This window comes from Pan paniscus, chromosome 12 (genome assembly GCF_029289425.2).
Source record: "Pan paniscus chromosome 12, NHGRI_mPanPan1-v2.0_pri, whole genome shotgun sequence".
NCBI classification, from domain to species: Eukaryota; Metazoa; Chordata; class Mammalia; order Primates; family Hominidae; genus Pan; species Pan paniscus.
This window is the reverse complement of record NC_073261.2, coordinates 22594895-22608487: the sequence shown is the minus strand read 5'-3', so window position 1 is coordinate 22608487 and position 13593 is coordinate 22594895.

The following is a 13593-nucleotide window of genomic DNA, read 5'->3' as shown; positions in this document are numbered from 1 at the left end:
AGAACATGCCCTAAGGGGGCCATCCCCATGGCGTAAGGAGTTTGGTTTTTGTTTTTTGTTTTTTTAAGGAAAATGAGCCTAGCCTTTGTGTGCAGCACAGAATCCAGTGGGGGAAGTGCAGCAGGTGTTGGTAGGAGGCTCTGGAGATAAGGCCTGTACCAGGTGGGAGTGGAAGGCGGGCCCCCAAGACTGCAGAGGTGTTGGTGGTAATGTTTATCTGAAGCTGGGAGGTGGATGCCTTAGTGTCCACTTTATTATACCTTCCAAATACGACTCACATGCTTATTATGCACTACTGTTTCATAAAAGTAGATGAAAAACCACCTGAAGAAGTATGTACATGGTCCAGAACACGGGCTCTGGAGTTCCTGTGTGACTTTGGACGAGTTGATCACCTTAAACCTCTACTGCTCATTTGTGAAGGAGAGAGAATAGCAACACCTGCCCAAGGATTTGGAGGATTTGCAACAACAATCCACGTGAGCCACTTAGTCTATAGGAAGAGCTCTATAAACATTGGTTATGATTCTCTTCCCCCCTCAGAAAATCCATTCTTAACCTCTGTCATAGGGTTCAACAAGGGTGCACAGAGACCCAAGAGTGTGGAAGAGGAAGCCATAGAGTGATGGAATAAATAACTGGTTTCCTTGAAAATGAATGACAAAGTCATTTGGTACATTTTCCCTCCTTTTTTTAGCACTAAGTTCATTGACCTGACTACTCAGAAAAAATTAAAACATGATGATATCAATGTTGGAGTGATTTGATGTTGTAGACCAGATGTTTTTATGCCAGATAAAATACCTCAGCTAGTCTCCATTCAGGAAACCCCACAGGCATTGAGTGTGTTCAGCCTCTCACAGAACCATCAGAACCATATTAGGTAGCTCCTGCTAAGAACTTATAAATATTTATAAGAAAGGATCAGTACATTGTTTTTATAAATATTGAAGTTTAATAGAAAGGCTATAATGCATTCTCCAAAATTAAGAGGCAAGGAGTAATAATAATAATCAGGCAAACAATTATTGCCACCTTTGCTCAATAACTTTGTAGGCTACAGAAGTGTAGCTTAAGCCTTTCTTCTTATTCTAAGTCTTCGGTTAAAACACTTTAAATGCAATAAACCCATTACTAAAAATTGAAAGTAATTTTTGAACACTAAGCTATAAAAATTACTGAAACTCAACTCAAAATCAAAATGAATACAAAAGCAAAATCTTACAATGAATTTTTCTGTCATTTCACAGAAAATACAGATTAATACTGAGGTATGAAATACTAAAATATATTTTAAAAATAATTCAAGTCATGTTACTGCATTACTTTTCCATCAATACAGGCCATTAGCCTTTTAAACTAATTAATAAAATTAATGTCATAGCCAAGAAAACAATAGAATTAAGAATTATATTAGAATATGTAACAAACCTGCACGTTGTGCACATGTACCCTAAAACTTAAAGTATAATAATAATAATAATAATAATAATAAAGAATTATATTAGAATTAGAAGAGAATTAAAGATCATGATTTTTATGGAGCAAAGGCCTGTAATTAACCATGTTTTTCTGATGCTTTGACAGAATTTTGGGGCCTTCCTGACCCTGGAGGGACTGCCCCTCCCAGGGCTGGCCAATGTCTAAAAATAGTAAATTTTCTAGAGATAGTGAAGGACTAGCCTGCAAGTACACCTTTCCTATACAAACAAGCCAATCCAGAGCCACACCCAGCCACCTCCTTTATGGGCTGTCACACCCCAGGCAGAAATTCCCCAGCCCTGATCACCCCAGGGCATCGGAGAATTAAGGACAACCCCCACATGCCAGAGCCTGCTGAAATTAATGCAAGCAGTCAATCCTAAACCCACTGAAATTACTCAAAGTAGCCAATCCTAAACCCACTGAATTTAATGCAAAGTAGCCAATTCTAAACCCACTGAAATTATGCAAAATAGTTAATCCTAAACCTGCTGAAATGATGCATAGTAGCCAATGCTAAACCCACTGAAATTACGCAAAGTAGCTAATCCTAAAACCACTGAAATGATTCAAAGTAGCCAATCTGAAACCTACTGAAATTATTCAAAGTAGCTAATCCAGTAATTCCATTGGAATTACTCAAAGTAGCTAATCATAAACCAAATGAAATAATTCAAAGTAGCCAATCCTAAATCCACTCAACTGCCTACCCTGCCTCTTCTTCCAGGAAAAGCCACAGTCAAGGTTCTTGCCCATAGGTACCCTCGCTCCTTCTGCCTTCCCACGTGGTCCTGCACAGCGTGGCTGCCCCCTCCTGGGGTCTATGAATAATAAACTGTCTTTTCGATGGCAGTCGTCTCCTGATCTGTTGACCTCCCCATACGAATAATAATAAAACCCATCTTTTTAAGCAAGGCCTCTGTGTCGGGCACTGTTACTACAGGAGTAAAACAGAGAGATCAGAGTGTAACTTTCCTGTGTTTGTGTCTTTTTGTATTTGATTTTCGTTCACTCAACAAATATTTATCTACTAAGGTGATAAACATCAACCAGCCAAAGTTCCTTCTAGGAAATTTTTTGAAAAGGAAGAAGGAAGACCCCTTTATTAGACTGGTGAGTTCATATCACTTTTCATTAAATCACTGCTACGGAAGCGTTAACAAAAGTTACAGCCACTGTTGGATCTTCTATGAAAACTGTTCAGGAGAACTTCAAATTTATTCCTTTTTCATTTTCCCAGGACTTGATTGTACTTTCTAAGAAAGATTGAAACCTCTCCAGGGGAGCCAGGCTCACAGTAAGAGGTCTTTCCCTCCATGTCAGGAATGAAAGATTCATCCCGAACTCTCCATAATTGTATCTAACCTCATGGCAAACCTTCTCCACCAAGGATGCCATCATTACTTTTGCGGAGTAAACTGTTCCCTCACAGTGTCCCCTCTATTAAGTTGAATCTCTTGTTTGTAATTTCAGAATATTGCTTCTTTGAAGTGAGGGGAGGAAGTGGTGGAGGGAAGGTGTTTTTTCATAGTGGTGTTTAATAGATAAACTAAAGGACGCTGAGGACTGTATTTCAGTCAGGGGTTGTATTCGGTGACATTAGGACACTCTTGGTTGCAGGCTGCGCAAGTCCAACTTGTTCTATCTTTTAATTGAAAGGAGGAAGCTCTTTCAGTTTATTGAGACGCTCTTGGGATGTCCAGTGTTCTTGAGAGAAGAGTTGAACAGCTGACCTGCAGGCAGGGCAGTAGCATCTGGGTCTCACAGCTGAAATGCCCCCAAAGTGCCCATCGCCACCGTGTCTGCATTCTTCCCTTCCAGGCAGAACCGCTTCTTCCAAAAGATGTCAGGAAATCACCCACTGGCTTATCTTGAGCTGGCTCTAGGGAGCTGGGATCATGTTGGAATGATGGCAGCTCCAGTGAAGTTTGTGGTTTGTGCCTTCCCAGAAGGCAGTGAGTCGCACAGACAAAAGAGCCATCTTGAAGTTGTCATTTCAGTTTGTAGAATGCAGTCTGAAGCCTCTCTCTGCCACAGGTTATTGGGGGCCCCTCACAAAATATCTTTGTGTCCCATCTTTTCATTCAGGCTTGTTTCCTCCTCACAGTACCCTCCCACCCGCCATCCCAGATGGCTGAGCCCACACCGGCCCCAGCACCTCCCTGCGCCTCTGCCCACGAGGGAGGCCTGGCCCCTTCCCACCTCCACCCTGCGTCTCCTCATGCCCCGCAGCACCTGCCTGGGGCACTGATGAGGGTGCTTATGGGGGCCAGTCGTGCGTGTGTTCTCCTCCCCCCAGACACACAGGGATCCTGTTCCACCCATCCTTGGTCCCCAGGGCCTGGCACACAGAAAGCACAGAAATCAGTATTTGCCTAGTAGCTGGAGGACCTCATGACCAATGCCTCATAACGGTGTTCAGGTAATTTGGAAGGTGGCCATCTGCCCACCCATCGGCCTTGTGCAGTCTGGATTCTTCTGTCAGTCAATCCATATTTACTAATAACGCCTTTGGGTCCAGCAATCAGGGTTACAAGATACAGTCAAGTCAGAGCTTTTGTCCTGAGAGCTTCGAGTCTAATTACCGAAAAACAACAAACAGAGAAAACAATTAGAAGGCAATTAAGTCCTGGCTGTGAGGTGCTGACTGTGAGTGTCAGGGTAATGACTCAATGCTGAGGGCTTGTCCCCACGTGGCGGGGGCATGACCTCACCTGTTGGGTCAGGCTGGGAGCAGGTAACAGCCTTGTGGGGTCTTGGGCTCTCGCTGGGAGAGGCCTGGCATGGTGCCTGGCACATCTTAGGTGCTCAGGTGCCACGCCTCTCTTTGCGTCTCTGTGAGCCTCCGTTTTCCTGCCTGAAAATTGTTGACAAAACCGTACCCTCCAGGGCTCTGGGCCACTCGAGGACTTAGATGCAACACCAGCAGAGTTTCTGACACAGGCTAGACCCTAGGTAAACAGGCGTTACCGCATCAACAGCAAAAGCAAGGCTGTCCCAAGGGGAAAGTGAAGGCTGACTCACAGGTAGCGTTTAGAGAGGCAGGCCTTTCTCCCTGAGAAAAGAATTAATGGGAAAAATGGTACTTACCTGCTATTGTACTGGGTCTGGGAGTCCCAGGCCATGGTTATTTCTCCATCTGTGAGCTGGTTTGGCTTGCGTTGGCTGGTGTGGAGTTCATGGTGATGTTCTTTCTTCTGGGGGCCCTGCTTGGTCCTCACCTGTCTCCCTGTACCTTGCCTGCTCCAGCACAGTAGTTACAGGGTGAGCAGCTGCAGCCTGACTCAAAGGTTAGGAGGCCTTCTCAATAGACATCTTTGCAAACAAAGAACATCAAAGCTAGAGGCCATTGTGCACACAGTCAGCACTTTGGCCTTCTTTCAAAATAAGGTGAATTTAAACGACCCCAGAATTCCATTAAGCCACGTTGGGGTAATGGAGTCAGATGAAAGCAAAGGACTCTCACCCTGGCCAGCAGCATGGACAAGCAATGCTGTATGGCAGCGAGGGACTCACAGTGCCCCTGACACACACCGTGGGCTGGGGTCCACATACCACCAGCTTCAGATTTCCTGTTCAGTTCATTACTATGACGGGACACATTCAAAATTTTTATTTATTTTGAGATGTGGTCTCACTCTGTTGCCCAGGCTGGAGTGCAATGATACAGTCCTAGCTCACTGCAGCATCAAACTCCTGGGCTCAAGTGATGCCCCCACCTCAGCCTCCCGAGTAGCTGGGGCTATAGGTATGTGCCACCATGCCCAGCTAATTTTTTTTTAATGTTTTATAGCTATGGGATCTCTCTATGTTGCCCAGGCTGGTCTCAGACTCCTGGCCTCAAGTGATCCTCCTACCTTGGCCTCTCAATTGTAATTGGGATTACAGACGTGAGCCACTCTGCCCAGCCTTCAAAATTTTGTAGTCAAATTTTATCACCATTTATTTAGTTTCCGATTTTCTTGCTCCTGCCTTTAAAATACTTGTTTAAAAGGCATCATGGATTAATTTTGATTAATTTTGTACATAATTTCCCTAAACATAAGCCCCAGGTATCTTGTGGTGTGTGATGGGTATTTCTAGCTGCCTGTGGGGCTTCCCCACGTGGGGACTCTCCTTGCTCAGACTGACTCTCGTTCCCTCCCTAACCTCTGCTCCCAGCCCTCCTGCTTTGCATGTGGGATCTGCAGGGAAGAAGGGGGCTGTGCTGGGCGGGGTGCAGCCCATCACCACAGAGCCGCCTGGGTCTCCACTCGCCACTGCTGAGGCTGCCCTGCTTATCGGTAGAAACCTTTGTGGGTTTCTTGGGTTGAGAAAGCAGCAGGAGAATTTGGTGACCTCTAATAAGCCACCCCAAACTCCAATCAGATCTTGAACTTGCAAACTCAGCTCCCCTGACAGAATGGAACCACTCCTGGGTCACTTAGAAGGAGAGCCACAATGTCCTGTTGTCCAGGGAGCGTGCCTCGATGCTTGTGAAGCTGGAAGGATAACAAGACAAAAGGACAAAAGTGGCTCTGAAGGAAGTGTTGGGTATTTCTCATTTCTTTTCTTTCTTTCTTTCTTTCTTTTTTTTTTTTTTTTTTTTTTTGAGACGGTGTCTCACTCACATTGTTGCCCAGACTGGAGCACAGTGGCACAATCTTGGCTCACTGCAACCCCCGCCTCCTGGGTTCAAGCGATTCTCCGGCCTCAGCCTCCTGAGTAGCTGGGATTACAGGCACCCGCCATCACGCCTGGCTAATTTTTGTATTTTTAGTTGAGACTGCATTTCGCCATGTTGGCCAGGCTGGTCTCGAACTCCTGACCTCAAGTGATCCGCCCGCCTCGGCCTCCCAAAGTGCTGGGATTACAGGCATGAGCCATTGTGCCCAGCCTGGTATTTCTCATTTCTAACACACCTAGTATGTGGCTGTGACCCATTTCATTATATTAATAGCTCTAAAGTCTTTTAGAATAATCTTAAGCTATTTGGTTAACTTCTGAGCTCAATAAGCACACAGTAACTCTTAGATCTGAGTCTCCTTCATATTCTATATTTTTAATTTAACCTCAAAATAGATTCCTAGCCTCCCTGTGAAGGTGTTGGGAGCCTCCAGAAGGGAGCATAGCCTGCCCACACCTGCTATTAGCCCGGCGAGGCTGCACCTCAGTTGTCATCAGATCAGACATCGTGCTGGTTTCAGCCACTAAGCCTGTGGTAATCCATCACAGCAGCCATAGAAGCTGCTACAGGTGTTTATAGAGTACGAGTTGTTACTTTTATACTAGAGAGAACGGAGACTGGTGGTTTTATGTTTCAGAACAGATAAAAAGAATGATGAGATCAGGCTGGTGCGACAACTCAAGGTGCCTGGGAGATGTTCCAGATACAAACCAAATAATATGTTTCTTTTCCTCTATGTATGACGAAGCCTCTCACTGGCCGAGTCTTGGGCCTTGCCCATGGATGGGTTAACTGGGTGTGGCAGCCTGGAGCCCTGTGCTGGGAGGACTCAGAATCTGAGATTCACTGGATGGGAAAGAGCCCTGCGGGACTGGAGGTAACCTCGGCGGGGCAGGGGCTGTGAGAGCGTCTCCCAGGGTCCTCCTGGGCAGTCCAAGCACGCACAGGTGGTGAAGCATGATGCAAGCTGGCCAAAGCGTGGGAGTGGGGTTGCCCTCAGTCACGGGCCCCCCACATCAGGGTGCACATGCCCCTAATAAGCATCTGTTTCTTTCATTCATCTAGCAAGCGCTTATTGATCACTGCCCCCACGCAGCCCTGTGCTAGACGCTGAGGATGTCCCTGGAGCAGATCAAAAGCCCAGCCCTCATGTTCTTCAAGTTCCAGCTGGGGAAATAAACCTTAAACTGATCCAAGTACCTGATGTTCTCCCTTGTAGGAAGCACCAGGAAGGAGGGAAGGAGGAATGTGGAGGGGTGCTAGTCCAGGGACCCCACTTTGAGAACCACTTCTCTAGTTTATTAAGAGTTCTCAAGATAGAAGAGGTTGCAACTTAAATAGAGTGATCGCGGGGCCTCGACACCGCAGTGGTGTTTGAGCAGAGGTGTGAAGGCAGCGAGAGGGCAAGCAATGCGCACATATGGGACCCAAGGGCTCTCGGCGGGGAGCTCGGCTAATGCAAAGACCCTGTGGTGGGATGAGGAAGAGGCAAATGCATCTCAAGCAGAGAGAACAGGGGAGTCGTAGGAGATGAGGTCAGAGAGGCCAAAGGGCAGCCTATAAGGCCCTGACGTTATTTAAGGCAGCAGTGTTTCCTGGGGTGAGAGGGAAGCCATGGGAGCCTTCTGAGCGGAGCTGACTGCAGTGGGTGGGAATGGAAGCAGGGAGCCCAGGGCGGTGGCTGCTGCGAGTCAGGTGACAGATGGCAGTGGCTTGGGCCTCGGTGCTAGCAGTGGAGCTGGAGGAAAGGAGCCCGACTCTGGATTTATTGTATTGTGATCAGTTGAATCGCAGTAGCCTAATCTGTGTAGAGATAAGATTGTGAAAATTAGTAGTGAGAGGGTGAAAGATACATGAATAAGAAAGGGGTGATCTCATTGATGTTCTGCATCAGTGGTTCTGGAAGTTTTGTGTGCATCACAATCACCTGGAGGGCCCAAGACGCGTGGCTGGTCCCACCCCCAGGTCATTCAGGACACCCGAGAGAAGGCCTCAGAATCTGCATTTCTCACTACTTCACAGTTGATGCTGATCCTGCTGGTCCAGGGACCCCACTTTGAGAACCACTTCTCTAGTTTATTAAATGTTCTCAGGACAGGAACAGCATCAACTCAATGTCTCAAGTGGCGGGGAATTTAGGGATCATTTAATCCCACTGTTGCAAGCCACATGCTTCCGCAGGCAGGCAACAAATGCAGGGTGCATTGTAAGACCCTAGGCACCTTGGAGGCCAGAAGGTCTGTAGGGGGGATTTGGGGTCCACTGGTGTGCAATCTCTGACGCCCGCCCCTCATTGGCTTTAACAGATCAGGAGGCCCAGGCCCAAGGAGACTGTGGTTACCCTAACTGCTATGAAAATGTGTAGAATGAGGACTAAAAATAAAACCCTAAGCCCCCAGCAAGCTGAATGGACTCCCTCTTGGCCAAGGGGACCCCAGAGAAACCTTAAAGAAAATTCTGGGCCATAACAGGACGGGAGGTCAGTCTCATTATATAACACCTTCTCCCTTTTGCAGTTTTGACAAAACTGCCCGGCATTAATGTTATAATAGAGACCATAAGACTGACAGAACAAACTCATTATGGTACCAAATTATAAACAAGACCTAAGGCCATGGCAGGGAAGGGTTAAGTCATGCACCCAACATTTAAAGAATAAACTAGGTTCTAACTGCCAGAGGTTGTTCTCTCTAGCAACTAAACCAGCATTGGCCTTGACATAAGCAGTGTTGAACTAGTTGCAGCTCATCCACCACCAGACACTGACTAACTCACCCCCTTTCCACCAGCCATAACTACAGCTTTGATTGGACAAGAGACTGATTTCTGTAACTTTCTCCTGATAAGAGATCACAGACCATGGACTGGTTCTGGCTGGTTTACAGAGGCCGACCACTTGGGTGTGTTGACGCCCTGCTTCACCTTTTGACATATAGGGCCTAATTATAATGCATTTAAATGTTACGTCTCCACCCCAAGGAGAACCTGGGATGTATATAACATGCATGTTTGCTTATCACACATGTGCAAGACCCCCTTTCATGAATATTCATGGATCCTCCCATATCCTGTTGAATATGTATACCAGTTAAGCTGAAATTCCTGTCTTCTCCTTCCCTCCCTCCAAGTGCCTGCCTTTATGGCTTTGGCTGGAGGCTACACCTCCCAGCATATCGGAATGCCCACCTTATAGTCTGTAACCCTGTATAAGAAATAAAACTCTCCTGTCCAAAGTGATAGATTTCCTGATTTTTCCGTTTACAATAGCAACTAAAAAGTTCAACCTGTTAATTTTATCAAATACTGACCAGCCCTCATTCCTGAATTGTGTTAACATAGTGATTCATTTGAAGTGAAAAAAGACAAATTGTAACTAGTTCTCGTATAAAGCAGTATGCATGTTATGTGCCTGTATTTGCCTAAAAATATATGTCTGTGTGGATAAGTCTAGATAACGAGATTGTGGATAATGTTTACTTTCTTCATTTATATATGCTTGGAATTTTTTAAAGCTTGTTCATAATTCTTAAATGGCTTGGATTTCTTAAAACCTATGCATAAGTTTTAAGAGGGGAAAATACAGTGATTTTTGGTGTGAAAATAAGAGCATCTCGATCTCTATTAGTACCCTAGTTTAGCCACAAGATGGAGTAGTTTACAACCGAATAAGCAACTAGGCGCACAGAGACCAGGAGGAAGAGGATGCAATTCCTGCCCCACGCCTGGATTTAATCTAGTGATTCATGCGCATTTTAATGCCTCTTGAAAACATCAGGCGTATTAATTATCCTTTCTAATCCATCTTTTGCAGATGAATCTCTAAATTCTGATTTTTTCTTATGCTTACATTGAGCCTATAATTATCTCACCTATTGCATTGATTCCTTTCAATGAAAGAGGTAAATTATTAGAGAAGACTAGAAGCCAGAGCTAGGGTACTAGAAAAAAGCAGCAGCAGCTTTTTTCTTTCTTTCTTTTTCTTTCTTTCTTTGAGATGGGGTCTCATTCTGTCACTCAGACTGGAGTTCAGTGCTGCCATCACAGCTCACTGTAACCTCGGCTGCTGCTCCCAAGCGATCCTCCAACCTCAGCCTCCCAAGTAGCTGGGACCACAGACATGCACCACTACTTTCAGCTAATTTGTATTTTTTGTAGAGATGAGGTTTTGCCATGTTGCCCAGGCTGGTCTCGAACTCCTGAGCTCCAGCGATCCACCTGCCTTGGCCTCCCAAAGCGCTGGAATTACAGGCATGAGCTACTGCTCCCAGCCAACAGCAGCTTCTTCTAATGAAGGGAAATTCTTGCAGATGGGAGGCTGGGATCCACTTCTTCCACCCCACGTTGCTCTGTCCCTAGCATAGAATGGCTACCATTTGACTTTGAGTTGCCATTTCAAAATGCCTATTTTTATCAATGTTTTGAACCATTCATAAACTCTAAATGTTAGTGTACCCAAAAAAGATAAAAATAGAGATAATTTAACTCAAAATAGAAGAAAAATATTAAGAGGCTGAGGCTTAGGACTGCAGTCTATCCTAAGACTTGGGCGCGAGTAAGGTAGGGTTCTATGACAAGCTGCTAGTGGGCTCCTCCAGGGACATGCCCCAGTAGAATGAAAGCTACGTACCCGTGTGCTGGATACAGGACTGGCAAGGACGGCTGTCTCTGCCCTGCCTGCCATTCGCAACCCATCCCAGCATGGCTCCTGGGCTGGGAATGTTGTTGAAGGTTTAGCGAGCATCTTTTCTATTAGAAGCATCCTAGTACACTTTGGACTGCGGGAAGGAGACACCCATTACCATCGACACTCAATCTCAACATCAGAGGTGAGGAGCTTTGAATGGAATGGCCACACCACATAAAATCCATTCTATTAGGCCTCAATACTGCCAGGTAGAGAGGAAAAAATCCAGTGATGTTCTGTTTTAAATAGGGTAATAGCTAATAAGATATAAGGCTACTTTTTCTTCTTGTTGTTTTAATGAGAACTGTAGCATTAGGATTCAAAACAAGCTTTCCAAATAGAAAAAGAAAAAAAAAATGTCAGCCATAATCTTACCATTATCTCCAGCCAACAGCTAGTATCAGTTTAGGGATTCTCTTGTAATGTACTTTCATGGGAAAGCATACTTCACATAGTTGCAATTAGAGTATACATACAATTTTAGGACGGATTTTCCATTTACTATCATAACCATGTTTCTGTGTAGCTTATAAGCTTCGTAATTATAACTTTAATGACCTCATAATATTCCATCCATTGAGCATATGTTCCATAATTTACTTAACTCGTTTCCATACCATTAGCCACATGTGCTTTTTAAAAATAATATTGTAAATAATGTGCTGGGAGCATAATTGTATGGATGCTTTTTCTTTCATTTACCCTTTGGGTAAATTTCCAAAACTAACTTTACATCCATTGCCAAATAACTTCCCAAAAGGACTTTGCCATTTCCGATGTGTGTGTCCCAGCCTCGCTGTGTAAAGATCAGCTTTGAGAGATTGCATTTTCCAAAGGCTGTGGCTTCCCCATGGCCCTGTGCAGTGCCTGCCCAGCCGCTCTCCTCTCTGGTCTGAGGCAGCCCTCCTCTACTGAAGGGGAATGCTCGTAAACATGAGCTCCTCCTCTTGTCCTCTGACCTCCCAGGCCTGGTCCCCCTGACCACCTTTCTGCACTGGTTTTTGTCTCTCTAACTGTGAATGAGCTCAAGATCTTCCATTGGCCTCCCGCAGGCCAGGCCTTAGGAACTACTACCTGTTCCCCTAGTCCCCAGATGCACACTTCTCCTGACGTCTATACTCCATGTACACCCACACTCTCCTTTATGCCTCAGTCCAGGGCAAGATGGCCACTGCTCCTACCCTTTCCACAGAATGTCCCTTTGTAAGGTCACCAGCAATGTTGCCTGCAGAAGTTAGTGGGCACTGTTTTGGTCCCATTTAATTTGATCTCTTTGAGGCATTTGATACCATCCTTCCAGAAATATTTCCCCCACGTTGGCTTCCATATCCTCCTATCCTTCTGATGCTTCCCACCAAATGCCTGCTGTCCCCTCTTTGCTGACCCAGCCCCTAACCATTGGTTTTCCCCCAGAAGAGAGCACAGTGCAGGTTAATGCATGTGTGGCAATGCAGTGGGGCCTCACCCACTCTCTGCTGTCATGTCAGTTCTGAAGCCCTAGCGTGTTCCCACTGCCCCAGCTTTTCAACTCCCCATTCCTGGGTTTCAATTTCCACCTCTTCTTTTCAGTTCCACACACATGATCCACGGATAAGCTCATCTACTTCCAAGATTCCAACTCTCCCCTATGCTAATGACTTCTCAATCTGTGTCTCCAACAAGATCTTTCTGTTGAATTTGATTCATACCATATGAGCTGGGCACCTGTATCCAAATGTCCTGTGGAATCTCAGATTCAGCAGGTACTGGATAGAATCATTCTTTTCCCCTCCCACTACACCTGCCAATCTACCCATGTTCTCTTAGTCAATGGCACCACTCTCCACCTAGGTGATCAAGTTCAAAAGCTGTCTGTCATCCTAGACCCCTCCCCTTCCTCACACCCACAGTCACTCCGGGGAGCTTGTCCATCTCACTCCCTAAGAATCTCAAGTCTCTGGCCACATGCCTCTTCTTTATTGCTTCCTGAGCTCAGTTCACAGCTCTTGTCAGCTCCTGCTTGTATTATTCCCATGGCCCAGCAACAGCCTCCATGCATTATCTCACCCCTTCCAGTCTGCCAGGAGAGGCCATGTGGTACAGTGTGAGTGCCGAGGCTCTGCAAGCTGACTGTCCAGATGCAGTTCCTGGCTCCGTCTTCTGCTGTCTGCAAACCTGGGTAGGTTCCACTGGCTCCTAAGTAAGATGGAGATAATAACAACATCAACCTCAAAAAAGTAGGTGTGAGGATGCGGCAGTTGTGAGGATTAAATGAGTTGATGCACGTCAAGTACTTTGCGCAGCACCTAGCACACATTCAGTATTAGTTGTGTTATCATCATCATCATCATCTTCTGCACCAGCAGGGAGCTCTTTCTAAAGGGTTTTTCCAACCACTATCCTGCTCAAAACCCATCCATTTGAACAGAATTTGTACCTGTGTTCTTAGCAGTATTATTCACAACAGCCAAAAGTGAAAACAACCCGATGAGCATCGAGGGATGAGTGGATAAGCAAGACGTGGTGTATCACACAATGGAATGTCATCCAGCCTTTAAAGGGAAGGAGATCTGACACATGCTGCGGCGTGGACGGACCTGGAGGATGCTGTGCTGTGGGAGACAGGCCAGTCACAGAAAGACAAATACTGTGTGATCCTACTCACAGGAAATACCTAGAGTGGACAGTCCATAGAGACAGAAAGTAGAATTGTGATTGCCAGAGGCTGGGGAGAGGGGAGTAGGGAGTTATTGTAGAATGGTTACGTTTAGTTGAATTACAA